The 22,505-nt window shown below is 45.2% G+C and overlaps 1 protein-coding gene across 2 annotated transcripts in view; it reads left to right on the top strand.

Moving 5' to 3' along the window:
- IFT80 (intraflagellar transport 80) overlaps nt 1-22,505 on the top strand; it is a 1,621,792-nt gene that overhangs the window by 285,069 nt on the left and 1,314,218 nt on the right. The gene's annotated exons all lie outside the window — the stretch shown is intronic.

The raw sequence follows: 22,505 nt of genomic DNA, 5'->3' as shown, positions 1-22,505 counted from the left end.
AGGCAGCACATGGAGGATGCACAGATGGGGAAAGGCAGGCCTGCAATGGCTGTTTCAATAAGGTAAGCCCCTCAGCTTCAGGGGTTATCTTTTCAGTGTGTGCAGATAAAGTGCGAACAGAAATGTTATTTTCAGTTTTTTTGCCCAACTGTCTCCTCTAATTACTTCTTACTGCTGTGCAATCTGTTCACAGCAAGTGAATCTATGAAAGATCCAATGCTGGAGAAGGAACTCCATTTCTCCAGCGTTAGTATTGTTCATATATTCACATGTGCCCCCCAACCATCTCAACCATCTCGGAGCACCCCTGGCCTAGTCATCTGTGGCTACCTGTCTGGTAAGCCCCACTACTGAATATGGGTGTTGCGCTCCACTGAGTCCTTTTTGACGTGTAAATTGAATCCGTGTATTGGGAGAACACCACAGGTAAAAAGCAATCTGTATATTTGTATCCAAGTGTTTGTGTCTACGTGTTTTACAAACTTAAGATGCCTGTGTTGATGCTATACACCGTAGATGTATGGCCCTGCTAACATGGCCACCCTCATTGCAGTCCCCCTGATGGTGTCCCTGGCCTGAGTCTGCTCCCGCTCCCATTGGCTGGCTACATTCTTTTTTAGCCAATCGGAAGAACTGTGAGGCGGGAGCCGGCGCTTGTGATCTAAGGCCTGCATCGAAGGCCCTGTCTGCTCCCTATCCGCTTCCTGGTGAGGTCTGTGGGTCCTCTATACCCCATATAAACGCCTGGTGGCTGATATGAACATGCACTCTTTTAGAGCCCACTGAAAACATTGACACTTTCACTTCCCTGTGGGTTAGTCGCCTCTACCAAAAACGCTTCCTACACCTCAGACTTCCCCTCCCTTACTCCATCTCACCTGGACTTGGACTCTCATTACCTCGAGCTTTGCCCAGTGCTGCATTTTGTTTTTATTCTATCCCGCTCATTCCGAATTTAGCTGTGCCCGGTGGCTGCATTGTTTTTTCATTATGTCTTGCTAATTTTGAACTTAGCTGTGCCCAGTGGCTGCATTGTTTTATTCTGTCCTGCTGTTCCTGTCTTGTTCCTTCTGCTTGTACCCCCCTGTGTTCTCCCCAGTGTCTCCACATCCCCCTACGTTCTTCTTCATTCCCCACCCCCCACCCTCTCTCTTATCTTCCCCCCCCTCCTCCACATCACCTATGGTGCTCTCTGTTTCTCCTATGTTCTGCAACTGTTTCTCTATTGACTATCCTACCCTTCTCACTAAGTCTGGTAGGAAGAAGTTCAAAAAGGATATCCTGGCCTCCAACCCAGTCCTCCCTATCGCTGATACTTAAACCAGCGATTCCTCCAGACAGACCCTCACCTACATCCTCTTTGTCGTTCTTTTGCCAGACCTATGGACGCTTCATATGGTCTCTGTACTTTCTCCTTACTCTTCCTCTCCCATTAATGGTGGCAACCGGTGGGAGGCCCTCCTGGCTTCCTTCCACTCCTCTAAGGTCATCATTAATGTTTACCTTAATGGCACTGTCTTGGTCCAAGGCCCTCAAGCCAACCTCCTCCTCTTCGATAGACGCTTTCCTGTGCCTTACCAATTTCCTTTCCTTTCCTGCTGTCCCTTCTCTCCCCTTTTCGGCATCCTTGCCTCCACCCTTTGCCACTTCTCTGGCGCCCTCTTCCTCTCCGGCTTCCCTACCCTCTCCTCCTACCTCCTCTGCCCTCCCTCAGGCTCCTGCTACACCTCTGCAGGGAGTACCTCTGATTTGTACCCCTCCCTGGAAGGCTTTCAAGGATGGCAACCTTCTCCACCTCGCCACTCTTAACTCTCGCTCAGCTGTCAAACACTCCTCTGACATCTGCCATCTCATGGAAGAACTAGACCTTGGAGGTCCTTGGTCTCTCAGAGACCTGGTTCATGGCCAGCTCTGTCACGAGCTTTGACTCTCTCCTTCCTGATGGCTACAAGATCCTCTCCGCCCCCAGATCCAACCGTTCCGGTGGGGGTGTAGCCTTGATCTTCCCATAGTCGATTCCTGCTTCTATCTTTCCTATGCAGGCCTACTCCTCCTTTGAATGCTTGGTCTGTAGGCTTTCTCCTGGCCATTTCTCACAGTGGCTACTATCTACTGGCCACCTGGTCAGATATCCTCCTTCCTCTCGGAGTGAGCAGACGTCTCTTCCTCCCTCCTGGCCTCAACCACTCAACTCCTCCTCCTTTGGAGACTTCAACATCCACCTGGATGCTTCCTGTCCCGCCACAGGACTCTTTCGCGACCTTTGTGTGTCTGTCTCTCTCACTCTCATTTCTTCCCTCTGGCCCGACTCACTCTGCAGGGCACACTCTTGATGTTCTGATCTCCTCAGACCTCCCCCTCTCTAATCCTCTCACCACTCCTGTCTCCTAGAGTGACTGCTTTTTCATCTCTTTCTCTACCCCTCAGGCCAACCCTACACTCACACTGCCACGCACTTTCTGAGTCATTCGATCCATGAAGCGTGTGTCAGTTGAGGCTTTCGCTGCATCTTTCTCTCCTCCTCCTGCACCTCTGGGCGGTGACCAGTCATTTGATCGAATACAAAGGATCGAATGACAAAAAGTTTGAATCAAAAGGATCGAAAAACTATTTTTTCGAATGCATTTTTTTAATGTTTCGTTTTAAACATTTTTTTAATATAGTTACAAAAAATGTTTTTTTAAAGAAAACAGGGGATATGGGGGGACCACCCCATTAAAAAAAAAAGAAATGCATTCGACCATTATTTTCCAGTCCTTTTGACTCAAAAAAATGGCATTCGATCCTTTGTATTTCGACCCTTTAACCTATAACCCCTCTGGGCAACTCCCACCCTGACACATCCCTTTCCATGCTCCACTCTGCTATCTCTGATACACTCGATGTACTCACCCCTGTCATGAAGGTCCGCATGAAGCCAAACCTTAAGTGCAGGGTGGCTGAGAGGAAATGGTTGGCATCTTGTACATCCTCTTACAAACTGGCCTGATGCCTGCTCCAAATGCAATACCGACTCTGTCCTCGCTAAGAAGAGAGCTCTTATCCAAGCCCGCGTTTCTGCGGCATCTAACAACTCGGCCAAACCCTTTAAAATCTGCAAGGGGCTGGCCAATCCTGCTGCAGTCTCTACCTGTCCTGTCCCTTCCCAGGCCCTCTGTATGGCCATGGCTTCTCCCTTCATCTCTAAAACCTAGGACATCCTGTCCACCATGTCCACCCTCTCGGCTTCTCCTGCTTCTCCCTCCACTCTATCCTCTTCCACCGGCCCCCTTGCGGCCACCGCCCCCTTCTCTGCCTTTCCTCTCTTCTTCCCTGATGAGGTTTCTAGACAAGTCTGATCTATGAAAACCTCATCAAAACAGTTTCTTCCCTGTTTTTCCAAAACCATCAAGGACCACGTTGACACCCTTTCTCCAGCCTTGGCTGACTTCTGCAACCACTCGTTCGCCTCTGGAACCTTCCCCTCCCCCCTGAAGCACTCTTGTGCACCCTTTCTCTCTCTCTCTCTCTCTCTCTCTCTCCCCCCCCGCCTCTCTCTTTCCTCAAGAAACCCTCAGCTGACCCCTCCCTTCTGGCTAATTATCACACCATCTCTATCACTCCTTTCCTGGGCAAACTCCTGGAAAAGCTGGCCATCTCCCAGCTTAATCATCACACTGAATCTGTTGGTTGTTTCCATGACCATCATTCTGGCTTCGGAGCAGCCAGAAGCACAGAAACTGCTCTCCTGAACCTCTGTGAAGACCTGCTCTCTAACCCTGATTCTAATCTCCCCTCTGTCCTCATCCTGCTTAATCTCTCTTCTGCCTTTGACACAGTCAACCATGCCACCGTGCTATACCCGGGTATCACTGATCAGGCTCTGGCCTGGCTGACTTCTTTCCTCTCTGATCGACCCTCCCAGGTCCAACTTGGGTCCTTCGTGTTCTCTCTCTCTCTCTGTCTCTCTCTCTCTCTCTCTCTCTCCCCCCCTCTCTCAATCTCCCCCCTCTCTCTCTCTCTCTCTCTTCCCCCTCTCTCTCTCTTCCCCCCTCTCTCTCTCTCTTCCCCCCTCTCTCTCTCTCTTCTCCCCCTCTCTCTCTCTCTTCCCCCCCCTCTCTCTCTCTCTCTCTTCCCCCCTCTCTCTCTTCCCTCTCTCTCTCTCTCTCTCTCTCTCTCTCTCTCTCTCTCTCTCTCTCTCTTCCCCCTCTCTCTCTCTCTCTTTCTCTCTCTCTCTCTTCCCCCTCTCTCTCTCTCTTCCCCCCCTCTCTCTCTCTCTCTCTCTCTCTCTCCCCCTCTCTCTCGCTCTCTCTCTCTCTCTCTTCCCTCCCCCCCTCTCTCTCTCTCTCTCTGTCTCTCTCTATCCACCTGTGGTGTTCTCCAGGGTCTAACCTTCCTCCCTGGTTGTTCAACCAATACCTGGAACCTCTCACCCAGCAGATGACACCCAGCTCACTTTCAGGCTCCCCTCTGCCACCTCTTCTCCTTTCATCTTGGATTCTGTCTGCAATCCAGGAGTGGTGGGCTGTCAATGATCTCTGCCTGAATGCCAGTAAGACCTCATCGGCACACCTCTTTCCCGCCACGCTCTGGCCGGCCTCCCTTGGCCCTCCACCTTCCTTCCTCAGGGTTATCTTCGACTCCGCACTCGCCTTCTCTCCTCACATTTCCGACGTCTCTAAGAAATCAAACTACCAATTGCACCTCCTCCGAGGTTTTCTTCCTTTCCTCTCCTTCCCCAGCAGCTCACGGTCTCCTGAGCGCTGGTTCTTTCTAGGCTTGACTACTGTAACAGTCTTTAAATTTGCCCGCCTCTACTCTCCGTCCTCTGCAACTCATCCAGAACAGGACTGCAAGACTTGTCCTTGGCCTCAAGCCCAGGGATCGTATCTCTCCAGCACTGAAATCTCTCCATTGGCTCCCAGTGACTGCACGGATCAAGTTCAAGACCTTTGCCTTGCCCAAAAGGCCTTCTGAGCCCTGTATCCAAAATATTTCCAGCTTTCTCTTCAGAAGTATCTTCCTACTCGAGCTCTTTGTTCCTCCACCTCCTTGAGGGTCAGTCGCTTTTCCAAGCAACGAGTTGGGGGCAAATCTCTCTCTTTGGCTGGCACCTCCCCCAGGAACAGCATCCCTGCCTCTCTGAAATTTGAGCAGAACTATCCCTAGTTCCGGAAGCTTCTCAAGACTTTCCTCTTTGCTTCTACCTTCTCTCCTCCTCTTCCCTACTGATCTCCTGTCTGATACTGCACTGGTTACCTGGCTACCTGTCTACCCTCTGAACCACGGGCCCTGCCCTCCCAGTTATACACCTGCACTGCAACCCTGCAGTCACTCTACCTGCACTTATCTAACACATGTTGTCTGCACTTAACCCCCGCACTGCTACCTGCTGGCCACACTTCCTGTTTTTTGATGTTTTGATCCTATGTCCTGCACTTGGTCCGCCTCCCCTTCCTCTAGCACTTTTCTTCTTCCCTCTCCCCTGCACTTGCGCGATCTCAATGTCACTTGGCCTAGTAAGGTCGTTGTCTTGTCCTCCCTTTGTTCCCCTTGCTTGCCTCCTCGTGCCTTGAAACACTTGTGTATAGGCGCGCTATAAATGTCATATGAGATCATATGCAGCATTCCCGGGCAGGCATAAAACTGCTCTGATTGGGAGGCATTGCTACCAACACCGTTTGGTTAAAATCTGAGGGAAAGTTGCTCGACGTCCCATTGGTAGGGACCAAAAGCTCCCACAAAGATGTGGGTAGGACACTCAAGGGGTCAACATTTTTACTTAATAAAATACATTAAAAAAAATAGGTAACCAGGGATTCCCAGCCTGACGACGGGGAATATTCACAGCATGCAAATCTATGAAAGATACCAACGCTGGAGAAATGAAGTTACTTGTAAGAAACTACTCTCGTATCCCTTACACCTTCTTGGGGTCGTTTGTCTTTCCCCCCACCTAGGATCCTCTGGTATCTCACCCCGCCATGGTCTATTTCCAGATCTCGCCACCCTCCTCCCATAAACAGCCGTGGACCTTCTGTGTTGTGGCATCGTTCCTTGGAGGAGGATGTTTCTTCAGCTGTCTCTGGGCTGCGGTTCGGTTTCTTTCTACCTGGGTTGTCTGCGTCTGTTTGTCGCATTGGCACCTTCTGTTTGACCGTTTGCTTGCTGGTTCGTCAGCGACATGGACTGTGGGCGGCAGTCATCCGCTTCTGACTTGGTCGTTGCTTATCCATTCGCTAAGTCGAACCTGACTGACTCCAGTTCGGTTTGGAGCTAGCAGCATTCTGCAGGCTCCTTGGCTCCTCTGCATCAAACTTCTTCTGCATCGCTCTGCTGCTTGACTGCCCTGCCGCAGGATTTCCCTTTTGTTGCATGCTCCGCAGGACTTCCTCTACTTCCTTCCCCTCTTGTGTTGCTCCTGAGGAATCTTTATGGCTCAAGATGAAGCAAGATTAGATGATCCATTGATTGTGTGTTTCTTGTAATGAGTGTCAGATAAAGGGGCCAGAAATCACACAAGCCATTTCTAAAGGGTCACAAGTAAGGAAAGATCTGTTGCTAACTAAGACTTTGAGAACATTGATACTGGATAGAATCCAGGATGATTAGGAAGAGGAAGAGAACTCGACTACCAACTTGGCAGAATTTGTCCATGGCACCTGCAAATGTATGCCGTTGGTCAGAGCACCTAGGTGTGAGAATATGGACAAAGACCAGCATAAATAGAAAATGTGATACGTTCTACTCTGTGCATGACTGCTGAGATGAAATGCCTGAGCCTTTCTTCCAAGCAAATGATCAGCTGACACATCCTGTGGCCCTGTGCAGGGCAGAAAACACTTAGGCAAATAAAAGTAAGATCTTTTTGACTTGGGGCAGACCATAGGTTCCAAGTCATGTATGTAAGGTACGAAGGTGGCGAAAAGAACTGGAGGATAGACCATAGAATCCTGTTTACCAGAAAATGCATGCCGGAGAAGCCCAGGTGGAGACTCGAAGATCCAGGGTATGTGCATCAACAAAGGTGGTGTTAATGAGGAGGTAGAACCCGGGAAGGCCCACGCCATGTAGTTCAGTGCAAAACATCCCCTCTGGAATACATGGAGACCGAAAGGGGCCAGGATTGCCGGGGCCAGCGGAGGAGGATGCAAGGTCTGGGGGGCCCGGGAGGCGATGGACATTTATTTATTTATGTATTTATTTATTTGTTTATTAGGCGCCGGCAGCCCGCAGGCATCGCAGCGCCACATAAAGACAGGTGCTCATACAAAACACATGGACTGACGGGCAGAGAGGTACGGACACTTGGCATGCCAGGACACACAAAAGGAACAGATACTACTCTGGATTGTTAAAACCATTTGAATAAGAGACTTTTCAAATGCTTACTGAAATTAAGGTGGTTGGACTCTATTCTCAGGTTCAGTGGGAAGCAGACCAATATGGGAAGGCTCTGCTCAAACCATTTGCTTTCTTGTGGGAGTTAACTGCAATAAGCCCTTGAGCCTCAGATCTTAGTGTGCGGGTTGGAATATAGCCCACAATTTTGGACTTAAGATAGGCCGGAGCTTTTCCATACAAACGCCTGAGGAGGAAAAGATGTAGGGGGACAGCAAAGTGCCAGGAAGCTGTGATTTCTCAAGTCATGTTGCGCTATAGTCTCTGGATAATGGGAGTTGTGAAATCATGATTTAAAAGAATCATGTAGGGCAACTGGGAAAACTAACACTGCTGTGAAGACCCAGTAAGATCTCCTGGACCACCGAAAGGGTTTGCAAGAAGAAAATCTGTGCTGTGAGAAGGGAATAAGTAGAATTTGGCTGTGACTGGCACAGGGAGAACATCCGTGAAAGACGGAGTCCGAATACATAGCCAATGAAAGTCCTATGTGAACTTAGAGGAGCTGCTTGCATGAAAGCTGCTCTAGAAGTGCTGAAAGCGAGTAACAATGAGTGAAGGTGGCCAAGACTAAGGACTGGCACTGACCTGTATGGTTGAAGTAAACTGGACGGAGTACATATGGTACTACAGTTATTGAATAGCATGGATTGGGCAACTGAGTCTAAAGTTCGCAGTTATCTGAGAGAGGTAAGGCCTTAGTAACCATTGCATGTTTGACCCATGACAAAATGAGACGGGTAGGGACAAGAGAGGCAGTCACACACATGTTGTTTACACATTTCAAACTAAGAAACACTTTGTCAATACACAGCACAGTGGTACAATGCCTGTATATGTGACAAAACAAACTTGTATTCTAGAAAATACGAGAAGCAAGTGAAAGAAGACTCACGGGTACAATTCACTCCAAGCACTCCAGGTGCTGTGCTTATTTCCCCTGCATTGGGCCTGTTTGGATTCTCCTGCAGCCTACCACTTCCTTAAACTGAGAATGCTGACTGTTCATGAAACATGATCTGCTGTGAATCTGAGTTTTAAGATCCACAGTGAATTGAAAAGATTGTTCTGTAATCCATGCTGGTAATCTGACTCTAATGTCCCATAGAAAATTAAGGGAGCTTCTGGCTAGCGAACTGCTACCTGATGGGAAACTGAGCCTACTAACCAGCGAACACTTGTGTGTTGGGAGAGTCATACCAAGACTTCAAACCCCAAAGCCTTTCATGATAGCCGTTGGTCACAAACACAAAAACCACAAATTTGTTGTTCAATAAAGCCTATCAAACTACTTTGAGTCTGTTATCTCTTTTCATTGTCATCGTGCCTGTCATACTTGATCGGACCAATGTGCTTGCCTAGCAAACCTCGAGGTCTGTGGGTCGTACATGTCCTAATTCTCAAACATCAAAACAAGCTACTTTCCAAGTGGGAGAGCCCTTACTGGGTAACCAGAATTATTTAATACAATAACCTGATAAAGAAAAGAAGCATGGGTTGTACTATGTGAAGTGGCTTGAGCCATCAATCGAAAGGAAGGAGTAGAGTCAAACCAACACTTATATCACTAAACAGGAAGAGTATCAGGAAAGCTTGTCAAAGCAAAGTAGTACAGAAGAATCATATTATAAACCACATGAAAGATGTATACACCATTGTGAATCATTTAAAATACTTCTCTCATAAAAACAGGTCCAGGAATTATAGTCCGCTGGCTGAAACCTTATTGTCTTCCAAAGGCATGTTGCACCATAATTCAGCAGGCAGTACAGAAGATACTGATCAATATGTGTAATAATGAGATGCTTCAGTGTGTGGGACTCCCCAATTGTCCTTGTGCTGAATCCTGTCAGAATCTGGCATTTTTGTATTGACTTCTGGAACATCCACTCCATATCAGAATTTGATACCTTCCCAGTGGCACACATAGGTGAGCCCTTAAACTAGAGCCATTCAGCCAGGCACATTTCCTCAACATATTAGACCTCTTTTAGTTCATGGCTGTACCTTTTTGGGCTTCAGGGGACCACAGCAATGTTACAAAGGTCTATGGACCAAGGTGTATGCCACACTTTGGATGATGTGGCAACTCGTAGTTCAGCCTGGGAAAAACTACTGACATACCCAGGCAGATGTACTCCAACTCAAATCTTAGGGACGCAGGTCTCAAAACGTAACCAGAAAAATGTACCTGTAGCGCTACACTAGCAAAGTCGTAACTGAGCCATCGTGTGGGAAAGGGAGGCATACAAAACGCAAATCACCAAAGTTCAGGCCATACAGAAACATGAGAAATGGAAGCATCTCAGATCCAGTCTAGAACTCATCAGCTATTATTATCATTCATTCCTTCATTTTCCAAAGACCTGTTTGCCAACAATAAACCAAACTAATTGAGATGGGTTGATTCCACCAAGAAAGCTTTTTAAACCTGAACTGCCATCTGCAATCCACCCATGTTCATAACCCTTGGCCTAAATAAAACATTTATGTTGCAAACTGACAGTTCCATGGTACTTTTGGTGGTTGTCTTGTCTAGTCCCAGATACGTGGTGAAGAAAAAAGGTAATGTTGATCAGTCGGAAACTATTTTACAGAGAACAATGTTATTCAACCATCAACCGAAAACTCTAGCGAAGTTCTATTGCAATTGCAGTGGTCGGTGATGGGAGCTACAGCGCTACAGAAAGTAAATGGAGGAAACATTATTCAGCTTTTTTTTAATTTATTTTTTTAGCAGAAGCTGTGCGTGACCAGAGTGGTGGAAGGGGCATGTGATGAACTGACTTCTGCCCTGCTGGAGCGCAAGGATGAGTAGAGGCTAAAATGCCCACTCTGCACTCACACTTCTAGAAACCAAGAGTCAACACAATCATAAAGGTAAACCAGGCACAGTCGAGAGATATATTTCCTTCCCCTTTTGTGGCAATGTGGGCCAAGGGAAGGCTATACTCTTAAGAAGGATGTGGATGTGGTTCAATAACAACCCAAACAGTGAAGTATTGCAGTCCAAAATAATTTAATTGGCATGCAAGGTTCTATAAAAAATATGTACACTTTTTAATCAAACACACCATGTACAAGAATAACTGTTAAGACTGATTTCCTATACTCTGGCCTGATGGACAGATGTATAGAAGACCAACCCATATTGTGACAGGGACAACTCTGGGAAGCTGTAGCCAAACCAGTTTAAGGTAGCAGTGACAGGCGGTCTAGGCTAAGATCTTCAGAGGGGTGAGAGTGTGAAGGGTCCACAATGAGGTTACACAATGGGAGTCACAAATTACCCTTAGACATGATGCATACAAATACAGTTATTTAATTATGGCCAAATACACTATAAGAAAAATGAACACAAGCAAGTAGACTTATCAACCAATACCATCAAACTAAAATACATATATACAATCACAGGTTCAAGTGCATAATGCAACTCAAGATACTCTTGCAAGGGAATGAACAGGTGAGTATTACACACAAAAAAGGTCCACAGAGAGTTTGCCCCTAACTAATATTGTCCAACCCTATGTTGCCTGGGGCCTTGTGCCCTATTATTCAGGATACAACGATACAGCACTCAGGAGGCAGGAGAAAATGTAGGTAGGGTCTCTGGGGTCCAGTGATGGATTCTTAGAGCCAGGATTCAAGATAGACAGTGTCCAAAATTCCCCCCAACAGTTAGAAGTCTTGCCAAGGCAAGTATTGGCAAAGCCAATAGGTTTTAGATAAAGAATATTATAAGTCCATTGACTTACAATGGGAGTGTAGGGGTATGTTAAAAGCTCAGTAACTTACCCCCCTCACTCCGAATCTTCCCAAGACTTTCCAGAACAAAGGAAGGGTGTCCTGGCTTGCTTTTCCCGCCGAATTCCACGGTCCTCTATTTTAACGGGTTGCAGGTTCGAGTGATTCTCCGGTTAGGATCTTTTGCTGGTGCAAGTGCTCTTGATGAAGAAATGCAGAAACAAATGAGGCAGCGCCCTTGTCGGGACTGGAGGCGGGTCAGAAAAGCAGGTTTCGGACCGTGCACGCCGCGCACAGCTATGCAGCAGGACTCAGTAGCCGCAGTCGGACTTTCCAGTCTTTCTCGGGCGCCCTTGGTGCTAGGACGCCGACATTTCGCAGAGGGTGTCGTTACAATGGCAGCTGAGGGTGTGCCAAGTTTCAGGCGGAAACTCGGAACCGCAAAGAAAATAACCCGGTAGCCCAAAAACGAAGCTGGTCAGCCATAGGATGATTCCTGGGCAGTTCCGAAGGAGGTTTTTGGGCTGGGCACCGAGTAGGCTTCGGGAATGGATGGTCCCTCCACTCCTGGGGTCGTTGCACCTTCGCAGGCCTACTGGAGATCAAGAGACCGACAGGGCTCCACCGGGACTGCAGCAGAAGTTGGTTGCCAAGCCTCCTTCAGACAGGTTACAGGTTTCTTTGCGGGTCTTCTCAGCTGGACGGATTCTTGGCTCCGTCAGGTTCTTCCAGGCTCTCTGAGAATTGCATGCAGGGGCCCTCGTCTTATCCTAAAAGCCAGGTAGGAGTCGAAACTCCCACTTGCCAATGGCAGAACTAGCCCACACACACACACCCCACAGTGGTCCAATCAGGACCACTGGCGGGAACACTCATGCATACCACTCAGACACACAGAAACCAGGATGTGTGTTAGGGTCAGACTGACCCAGCCCACATCCTGCCTGCAAACACACAAAGCCCTCCAGTAGCCCGCCAAAAGCTCCTGCTTTCCCAGGCACTGGAAGTCCTTATAAGGATCTTTCTGGCCTCTGAAGCGAGGAAGAAGGCTAAACAACAAGATGCAAAAAGAATGGACGAAAAACCTTGTGGCATGGCCATGTTTGGCCAGTAGCCACAGTAAGTAGTCAAACGCTGTAAACGCGGTTAAGCTGACACAAAATTCCCCAAAAAGTGGGGAAAAGTCACTGCTGCCACCAGCACATCTTTTAAGCACCTCAGAATAACCAAAAAATCCTTTGAGTGTTAGTCTAGGGCAAAACAAAAATGTACCCCATTGCACTGCAGTGTAAGCTGCTGTGTGCAATGATAACAAGTTACCACAGGTGATACAAAAGTAACCACAAGTAGTAACACAGGTTTATAGTCATAAAACCGAAAACAAAAATCCCGAATACAATAATCTCGAATCCAAAATCTCGAAAAAAAAAAAGTCGAATTTTTTTTTAATGACGTTTTTTGTTCGAAATGGGGGGGTTCCCCCCCCCCCCCCAACCCCCCTTTTTTCTATTTTTTTTTTATTTTAACCCATTTTTTTTACTTACCTGACCCCAAAAAAGCATATAATTAAATAAATAAAAAATTCGCCTTTTTTTTTTCGGGATTTTGGATTCGAGATTATTGTATTTCGAGATTTTTTTTTCGGTCTTTTGACCGACCACCAGTAACACAGCCACAAGACTAACGGAAACACTGTTTCCCAGTACTGATAGCCTTAAGGACATATCAGTTTCCCCGTAACATGTGAGCAAAGGCCAGTACAATGAAGCTTAAGGCTTCACTGTACTGCTAGAAGTACAAGTCAGATTGAAAAATAAAAGCAAAAGGTTTGGGGGTTCCATAAAGATGGAAGGAAAGGTGCAGTAAAGAGTATATTTCCTAACAATAACTAACTACAAAGACACTGCACAAAACTCACCCCTGATGAAAGAACACAGAATAAGCATAGATAGTAGATGCAGCACTCTGGGTAATGAATCAGGGGTGAAAGGTAAGCAAAAGCAACAATGTTCTTGAAAAAGGATATGTTCTTGTGAGCAAAAAAGGTTAAAAGTGACCTAACCAGTCTCTAGTGTCCAAAGATGTACCGTAGGGGGTGGGAGGGTGCTCCAAAATTGTCAGAACCCTTTCTGACTACCCTAACCCCACCCCTCTCCTTCTCAATGGGATCAAAGGCCTTCAGAAATGCAGCCGCCTGGTTTGTGCGGTCTGGCTCTCTGTGAATGGGTGTGCCTCTTTGTTTGTGTTCCAAGGCCAGCGTCCTATGGAGTGGCTATTCTGTCGGAAAGGAACAAAGGGAAGCAATCCCCCGTGGCTACAGTGCTGTCGGTGGACAAAGGTGGTCCTTGTCTGGAAGAAATACACATCCTTCCACAGCTGAACTGGGACCACGGGCAGACACGTTAATGTTGCTGGGATAACTCTGAGAGATGCTGGCCACCATACCCTAACTCTGTTATGGTTTATATTTACCGTGTGTGCCACCAGGACAGTATTTCCTGGGCATATTTTAAATGCTGCCGCAGCACTGCACAGACTTGGATGTCACTGTAGCTGTTAAAAAGGCACCTTTGCCCTCTGAACCTGCTCTATGCCACTGGTAGAGCAGATGCTGCGAATCAGGATACTGATGCAGCAGGGCACAAGTACATACCATGCTTTTGGCATGGAGCTTATGAACAGGAAATCTGATTAGCAGACTTTCCTTTCAGAGTTGGAATTATCCACATCATTTTATTACTTAATTAAAACATTTTTTTAACTGGGCTTTCACACCATTGCCAGATGTCAATTCATCACAATACAACATCAGTTAGAGAAGTGGCAACCACATCAAAGCTGTCCTGCTGCCCGCCTCTCCCATATCCCAAAAAAAAGTATGTTGCAGCACCTAAGAAGTCTATGCAAGATCCTTATGCTCGAGAAAGCATTCTTCAATGTCAAGCAAATCGAAGCAAAAATCTTTGGTAGCTTGACGGTTTACCAGCTATTTAAATTGAGCTGCACTTCTGTGTATATAGCCTGGGTTATAAGCAGTGGTTATGTCGGGGATATTTTTTTTTTTATTTTTATTGTGTATGGTTTACAAAAAGAAACCTTTACAAAATCAGTAAAAAAAGACATACATTACTATTACGTTACTGTTACATTGCAAATTGATTTCAGTTCATTACAAATAAGTTGAAAGAAAAACACGTATAGACCCACATATCCTTTTTCTGTCAATTTTGGGAGCATAAAATAAATCAATTAAAAAAAAAACTCAGTGCAATTTTTAGTAATTAAAAGAGAATTTTCCCTTTACATATAAACAGATTTTTACGAGAGTATCAATGAAAATACCAGATTTTTGTATGCATACATAAAAGGATCGATGGTATGGAGAGATAGAGTTTATCATACAGATTGGTCAGATAGAAGGGGGATACAGATCAAGAGATTTGATAAAACCCGCCACAGCAAGCCCATCTTGAATTTTGGAAATAGAAAGAGACTGGGACCACATAACATTTTTAGCCCCTGATAGTCCCAGGGTGTTGAATCTACCTAAGTAGGTATCGCTAAGACCTTTCAGAGCAACACACTCTAAGAAAAGATGGCGTATAGATTCAATTACCCCGGACATGTGGCAGAACCGACATGAGAGGTCTGAGTCACTGATCTCCTTCCTTCTATAAAGAACTTCTTTAGTTGGTAGGAGATTCCATCTAAGTTTAAGAAGAAGGGAGCAGTAGTAGCGGTTAGGGAATTGAGTCAAAATAAAAGACAAGCATCATCTTTTCTTATGGTCAAATTGCAAATCACCAAGAGATGGATAAGCATGCAATTTTGCCAGCATGTTACTCCAGTCGCAAGAGAAAAGACATTCTTTGGCTTTATTTCGGTTAGTTAGCAGGGTATCCCTATCAGTGGCAAGATCTGATAGTCTTATCGCAGAGGTCACTAAATCTCGAGAGGTATACATTTTTGTCTAGTGATCCCCGCAAGGAGAACATCTTACCCAGATCAACATAGAGGGTATCCTGTTTAGGAGAAAGCAGGGCAGAAAAAAGTGTAAGGTCTCTCCATAAAATTCTAGCTTGCAAAAAGACTAAGCCCAGTTCGTACCTAATGGCCACTATTGGAACACAATTAGGCAGTTTCATAACTTTTCTCCAGTAGATACCCTCAAGGGTGTCCCAGAAGGTCAAAAGAACTAGATAATGCAGTTCCATTCCGTATATTAGTTTTGAAATCACCTTTCCCTTGAAAAAATCCACTACAGGTTTGAAGGAAAACATGCCATATTTGTTGTCCAACTTAATAGATTGGGAGATCAGCTGGAATATTTTATGTCTAAGGGAACATCTTAATTCAGTGGCCGATGATTGGGCCAGAATAAGAAATCCCAAATAGACAATTTTGTGTGCTCTGATGATATTTTCACCACCAATTTTCCACAGTTTTTGTTACCTTGTCTCCCCCTAGAGAGGACCATTGTTCGAGATTTACTCTGGTTAATTTTTAACCCGTTAAGAGATGCATATTCTTCAAATTTGCAGATAAGCCTCTGTAAGCCGACTTTAGTGTGATCGAAGAGAAGAAAATCGTCGGCATAAGCCAACCACGAGAGCCTGAGCTCCCCCAATTTTGCATTTACCATGCCAGTATTTCCAAGAAATTCCCCTACATCTGCCAAGTAGAGGATAAAAAGGCATGGAGCTAACGAGCAACCTTGTCTGAACCCAATACAAGTCCTTATCCTTCTAGAAAGGGTTCATTTAAGATCAATCCTAATATGAACCCCCGAGTTCTCATACATAGCCATGATTAGAGAGAGAAGGCCTGCCGGAATCCCCCACTTAGTTTTTCCCAGAGTCTCGACCTAATTACTAGATCAAATGCATTAGATAGGTCGATTGAAGCAACATAGAGAGAACCACCATATATTCCCCATGTTGAACTTTGTAAGGCAGTTAGGATAAGTCCGTTGAGATTGGTTGAGTGGCCGACCCTGAAGCCTGTTTGTTGCTTTAGGAGAATATGATTTTCCTTAATCCAAACATTAAGGTGGGAGAGAAGCATGGCGGCAAAGAGCTTACAGTCAGCATCGATGAGAGAGTTTGGTCTAGAATACTTGACCAAAGTTCATAGACCTCTTTTAAAGATGGGGACAATGTGGGCGGCCTGCCAACTAGTTGGAACATTACCAGAGTTAACTACATCCTGGAATAGCAGACAGAGGAGTTTAGCCCAAATTTCAGGTTCTGCTTTAAATGTATTATTTGTTAAGCCATTAGGGCCAGGGGCCCCTTGATTTCTTAGATTTGACAATAAGACCATATATTGTCTCACAGTCAACATCAGGCTTCCAAGTATCATTATTAATATACTCCCTCTTTGTACAGAGCTGTAGCGCCATTCTCTCCCCGTATCAAAAGATTTGGTGTAGTGCTCAACCCATTGCGCCTCAGGAATAGCATTCAACTGGTCGACCACCGCCACGTCAACCTGGCCTGAAAAAATATCCCAAAATGCCCTGAGATCTCTTTTGACTAGGACTCTAAGCATATGCTCTGCATCATTTTGTAGCAAACTAGATTTTCGTGATTTGCAATCATTTTTATACTTTTGACGAATAGCTCTAATCTTTGTTTTTTTTGTTATCACAGTCAATATCGAGGACACGGATCTCTCTTAAAAGTTTCTGTGTGGGCCTTTTCAGTGGCCAACTCCTGGTCAAACCTATGGGCATGAGATTTTCTAGGAATACCCTTCCTTAGTTACCCAGAAATACTACTATGAAGAGCATTAAGAAAGCTATCAAAGTAAAGGGTATTAAATACTACTTGTTTCCAAGAGAAAGAAGTGTTGTTAAACGGGGAAATCAGTTTACAGTTAAGGAGATTAATATTGTCAGGTGACCAACGTACTCCTGTTCCTTGTCCCACGATATTAAGGTTGCGAGGCCCCCCTGCAGGGAGAGACATCATGGGAAAAGGAGAAAAGAATGTAACCAGCAATGAACCATGGTCACTCCATGGGTTAAAGGAGACCTTGACCTCAGACGAGAGAGGGAAGAGAGAATGGTCTACATAGACAGTCTATAGTAGACATTGATGGACCTCTATGCCATGTAGGACAAAGAGGGAGAGTAGCATCATAAGACCCATTGAGACATATTAGCCAACCGAGTGCAAGGCAAGATTCCAAAGTCTGCCCCATACATATTTCTGGCCTTGCCGATTGTCAGCCTTCAGAGCCAAACCCATATCATCACAGTTGGCCTCGGACGAGATGGAACAATCGGAGTTAAAATCACCAGCCAGGATCAATTTCCCCCTGGGATATAAATATCTCCATGTAAGTACCATATCCGTTAAACGTTCCAAAAAGGCACAAGGGCAATCCTGCCTTTGTGCCAATATACATTAATCAGGAGGAGATTAACCAATTTATCGAGGGAGGTGGCCTCCATAGCCAAAATACCAAATGGCATGTCTGCAAGGACCTTATTCCTAAAGCCAAGAGAAGCTCTAAATCCGATAAGAAGACCCCCAGAGGCTCTCCCTCCTGAGCTAGATTTAGCATTTTGGGAATGGATATCAAATCCATCAACAACAGGAAGTGAGAGTAACCAGGTTTCCTATAAAAATCTGAGGCAGTAATCATGAGAACTGTATCAATATTCGTGAAAAGGTGGGAATTGCCCCTGGAATTCCAGGAGAGAAAAGTGAATTTAGTGACCTGGGCCAAGTTTCTAGCGTTACCATTGAATCTGGGCGTAAATTGCCTCCGTTGGTGTTGTGCAGCTCTTTCCGGGTGATAAACCATGGTAAGGTTTCCCCTATAGTCTTCACACCCATCATTATTTCCGGGATGTTGATTGGATTGTATCAAATTTACTTCAAAGCCAAGCTGCATTAGACCTTCCTTTTGACCCATAATTAGTTCTAGTACCACTCTAGATTTTAAAATAATGTTGCTCATATCTACCCATCTTGGGTATTAAAAAATATCCTTTCCATATCTTAGCTAGAAATAAGTGAGAGTGAGAGAAGTTGGTGAACATTTTTTAAAATATTTCCACGATTGAGACAGATAGGCCAAGGCCCCATAGACTAGTAAGCTGCAGAATTTCCATAGGATCTTTAGCCTCAGCAGGTTGAGGTAGTGAGTCAGTAATGCTTTTTGTAAACTGACTTAAAGAATCAACTTCCAAATCAGTACCCCTTCCGCCCCTTAATATAGTCCTATTTTGAGTTACATGAGGTCCCACAGGAAATCTCTCATATAAATGGATAGCATTCCTATTTTGGGAAGGTTCAGGCCCAATGGAAACACCTGCAAGGCCATTAATAGAACCTCCACTTGGGGGCTTTGAGTGAGCAGAATTAAGAAAGTTGGGAACATATAGACCTTCCAATGGTCTAACTCCCACACCATGCTCCCCCATTATAATATCTGTATTGGTCAAATGACCATCAGAATGGCATAATGAGTGACCATTTACAGAGGAAAGATTTGTTATAGATGCCCTATCCTGAGATGAGCCTAAAGTCGAGTTAACATAAACCCCAGTAAATTAGTTTGTGCTAACAAGATCCTGAAATAGTTGTTTCACCATGTCAAGATTAACAAGGTTGGCCATTGCCGGGATGGCATTAGACTCAGGGTGGATATAATATAACCAGTTGTACAGTTGCACGTAGTAGTTGAGGGATCTGCGTCCGAATCAAGTGACAGCGAGTTACATACGGTTTGTGTATCCAAAGTGGCTGGAGCAGAGTTATTTAAAGGCTCCGGTTGATTTAACATTATTTTTGGGTGGCATATAGCGTGGGTTTCCTCCACCCGCATTATATTGTCCACCACCTCTGGGGGAATATTGTCCTCTGGCATGGAACTCACTGCCATAGCTACGGATTGACTAGAGACAACTAAAATAGTAGGTAAAGCAGATGATCCGACGGAAGCAGCGGGTACATTGGAAGTAGCAATATCAGTTACCATTGTTTCCACTAGAATCTCAGCCCCCTTCAGAGGGGTAGGAGTTATAGCACACACAGGGGCACATGCCAAGAACAAGTTTTTAAAAAATGTGTTAGAAAGAGAGTTAATTTTTTTCAGATTCTTCTGGTTTTTAGTTTTCTTTGTTTGTTGTTTATATTTTTTGTTACCTAGATGAGCAAAGCCCTTTAGGGGTACAGTTTCTTTTGTGAGATCAGTAAGGTCAACCGGCTTCTCCAATAGATCATCAGATGGAGAAACAGAAGAGGAGGCGACAATGTTACCTTTATGTGATTCAACCATTTCTGATGAGATTGATTCACAGGAGAGTCCCTGAGAAGTGGGACCAGGGAACTTGGGAGTCGGCCCCTCTTGGACTTTTTCCTCTAAAGGGTTAGTAATCACTTTTATGGGGGAGGCAGAGGGTTTTGAATCCTGGGCAGGGTCCACTGAAAAGCCCTCAGCATTCATGGGGGGAATCTGAGAAGATTGTACACCAGTACCCCTGTCCGGACAGGGAATAACCGTAATAGCTGGGACCATATCAAGAACGTCCCCCGGGGTACTATCCTTTTCCACATTAAGGGCTTTTTGAACCAGGGGACCTTCCATACTAGGGTGGCTAGGATGAATAGAGTCTGGGCTCTGTTTTGTTATAGAGGGATTATCTTCCTTTAATAATTTTAACCAACTCTTCAAATCTGTCTAGTCCTTCTAGCCTAGAATAGATTTCAGCGAGTAGGAGAGAATGAGATCTAACCTCTGACCAAATGTTATCATACAGAGTCACAAAGGAGCTAAGAACCATATTCAGTGCCGAGAGTGAGGGTTGAGTTAATTTTATTCTATCATACGCCTTTTTAAGGGTATGGTGCATAAAAGACTCACTGGCACAATCATTTTGTATATCTGGGAGTAAGCCCCTTTCTCTAAGCCAATTTAGCTTCTCTGTGTACTCGTCGATAAAATTGGTGAGTTCAGATGGAGAACCCATGTAGGAAGCATCACAGGTTTGCTGGGTTACATCATTTATATAAGTGGAGTTAGGTTCCAACTCACTCTCAACTATTGCCTTATTTGTACATGCTATAATGCTAATATCAATATCATTATCTGCAAGATTTTCAGTCTCCGATTTCTTTGCTACATTCGCCAGATGGGTATGATCCAAGGTAGCCACTGTTAAAACTGAGTGCGGATGTTTATTGAGGGTACTAGTGGCAGTCATTTTTCCAAAGAAATTGGAGATTTTTTTCCCTTGAATAGGTTTACCGTGGGTACCCATACTAGAGTTAGTTTTGGGTGTATGAAGTTAAGATTTTGATTTTGTGAGTGGGGTTTTTGAAGACAATGGGTTTCTCTGTCAGAGTAAGAGCAGTAGCTACAGAGATGGCAGAAAGATTAACATGAATAGAGGAGGTATGGTGAGCCTCCCCACCTGAGGAGGATACCTACGGTATTGGATTAACAGAACAAACACCATTGTTCCTACAACCCTCTTGGGCGGGAGGTTGTGAGTCAATGGCCTCCTTAGACAATAGAGAAGGTTCTATAGAATTCCCATAGGGGGCATCCACCATTGGAGGAGGCAGAGGCAGCCTAGGATGTAATTGGACGGGGGCTGGGTGTGTAGTGTTAACTGTGCTATTATTCGGGTGATCAATACCCGCCCTTGCCCTGGATCGAGTACTAACTTCCTCCAAATTCAGAGCTATGGTAGCTGCCTAGTAGCTGCAGTCGTTCTTCCTGTGCATTTATGGAAATGTCTTGATTTCCAATGAAGATGCAACTATTATTGATTGGGGTACGTGGGATAATACCCATCGAATGAAATACAGCAGACCTATCTTGTGAGTGGATTTGGGCTTGGGCCACACTTTTTTGATTTGAAGAGGAGAGTACAAGAAGCTCTCAGCTAGTGTTTGTGGCTTACCCAAAGGAGTAGGGATAGAGTTCGTAGGAGGGATAGGGTCTGTCAAAGCAGGCAAGAGAGGCACCACCACAGGGAAGGTGAAATCAAAAGAACCCTCCATAGTGGTCTGGCTCCTGAGTCCCTTGCGTGTCATCCAAGCAGAGAGAGCCTGAAGAAATGAAAGCCAGGTAACTAGAGGGGAGACAATAAAATAGCTCAGTAATTGGTTAAATACAAACATTTATAAACCTAATATTAAAATTGGTATCAGAAAGGTTGAGAATCACAGGTATTAAAACCTATGAAGCAACAAGCAGTAATTATTAAAATGCACTGAATAAAAAAGATAGCTAAAATACATCAAAAACTACCCCAGGTACAATTAATAATATAACAGTGAATAATATGGATCCTTTCCTAAAATCAGGGGAATAGATGGCAAATGTATCATAAGGTATGTCCTTTGAAAATTACGTTAGAAGTCAAAACCTGGGTAAAAGTCACAGAAATCAGCAAACAACTGTAGAAGCACCCAGTCTTAGGGTAAGGAACGCCCGACAGCTTTAAGGAGCTGCCAGAGTCCGACTCTCCCCGCTTACCCTAAGTACAGGTTAAAATTGAAGCAAGTATAGAGCCAGAATACAACCGCAGTCTAGGTTACTCACAAGGCCGTTGCACAGCACAGGTCACAGCCAAACAGCAAAAGAGAAAGCTCCAGCCCTTACTACCTCCAGGGCTTAACTCCGCAAGGGTGCTTGTGCTGGCAATTTGTGCTTGTAGGGGAGTCACGTGATCCGTCACGTGTCAGCGTTTGGCTCCGCCCCTTCCAGGAAGCAGAGAATGCAGCAAGAGCAGCGCTCGCAGTGCTGCTAATGAGGTAAATGGAGCCTTTAAGGTGCAGGAAGACCGTAGTATAAACACTCCCTCTCAGTAGCAATACAAACCAAGGATATACAAATGTGTGGTTGTGTGATTTACTGAAGTAGCATTGAGCTTCCTTTAAATTAGTACGCAAATACTGATGACGGCAGATAATGGTGCAGGGGTTATGGAAGGTCAGTAAACAGGGAGGAATAGTCTATCTGAAAACTGGCCTATTAGGGAAGCACACAAATTGACGGTCTACAAAATTGGTGGTGATTTAGCATGCATGATGGGGTGGGGGTGTAGGTGAGGGAGAGCAACATTTGGTCATTTGTTTGCTAGAAAATGTGTTTCTGAAATTTCTTCACCAAAACGATTGCTTTACAACAGTCAAAGTTGCCCTGTCAACAAATATTATAGCCTTAGAGACTGAGGAAGTGGTTATTGTCGTGGGATAATGACCCACCCACCACCAAGTTAGGGCCCTTGCCTCAGGCCAAATGTAGGGGAGGTTTCATTATCCCAAGTGATCATGAACTCTCTCAGGGTCTATAAGGCTATTAGCACATGATGGTTGTAGCAATGCATGTTTTGGGGTTTGTGGTGAAGTGGA

The sequence above is a fragment of the Ambystoma mexicanum genome, chromosome 10, assembly GCF_040938575.1.
Source record: "Ambystoma mexicanum isolate Mex_15411 chromosome 10, UKY_AmexF1_1, whole genome shotgun sequence".
Lineage (NCBI taxonomy): Eukaryota > Metazoa > Chordata > Amphibia > Caudata > Ambystomatidae > Ambystoma > Ambystoma mexicanum.
This window is presented reverse-complemented; position numbering and strand designations above follow the sequence as displayed.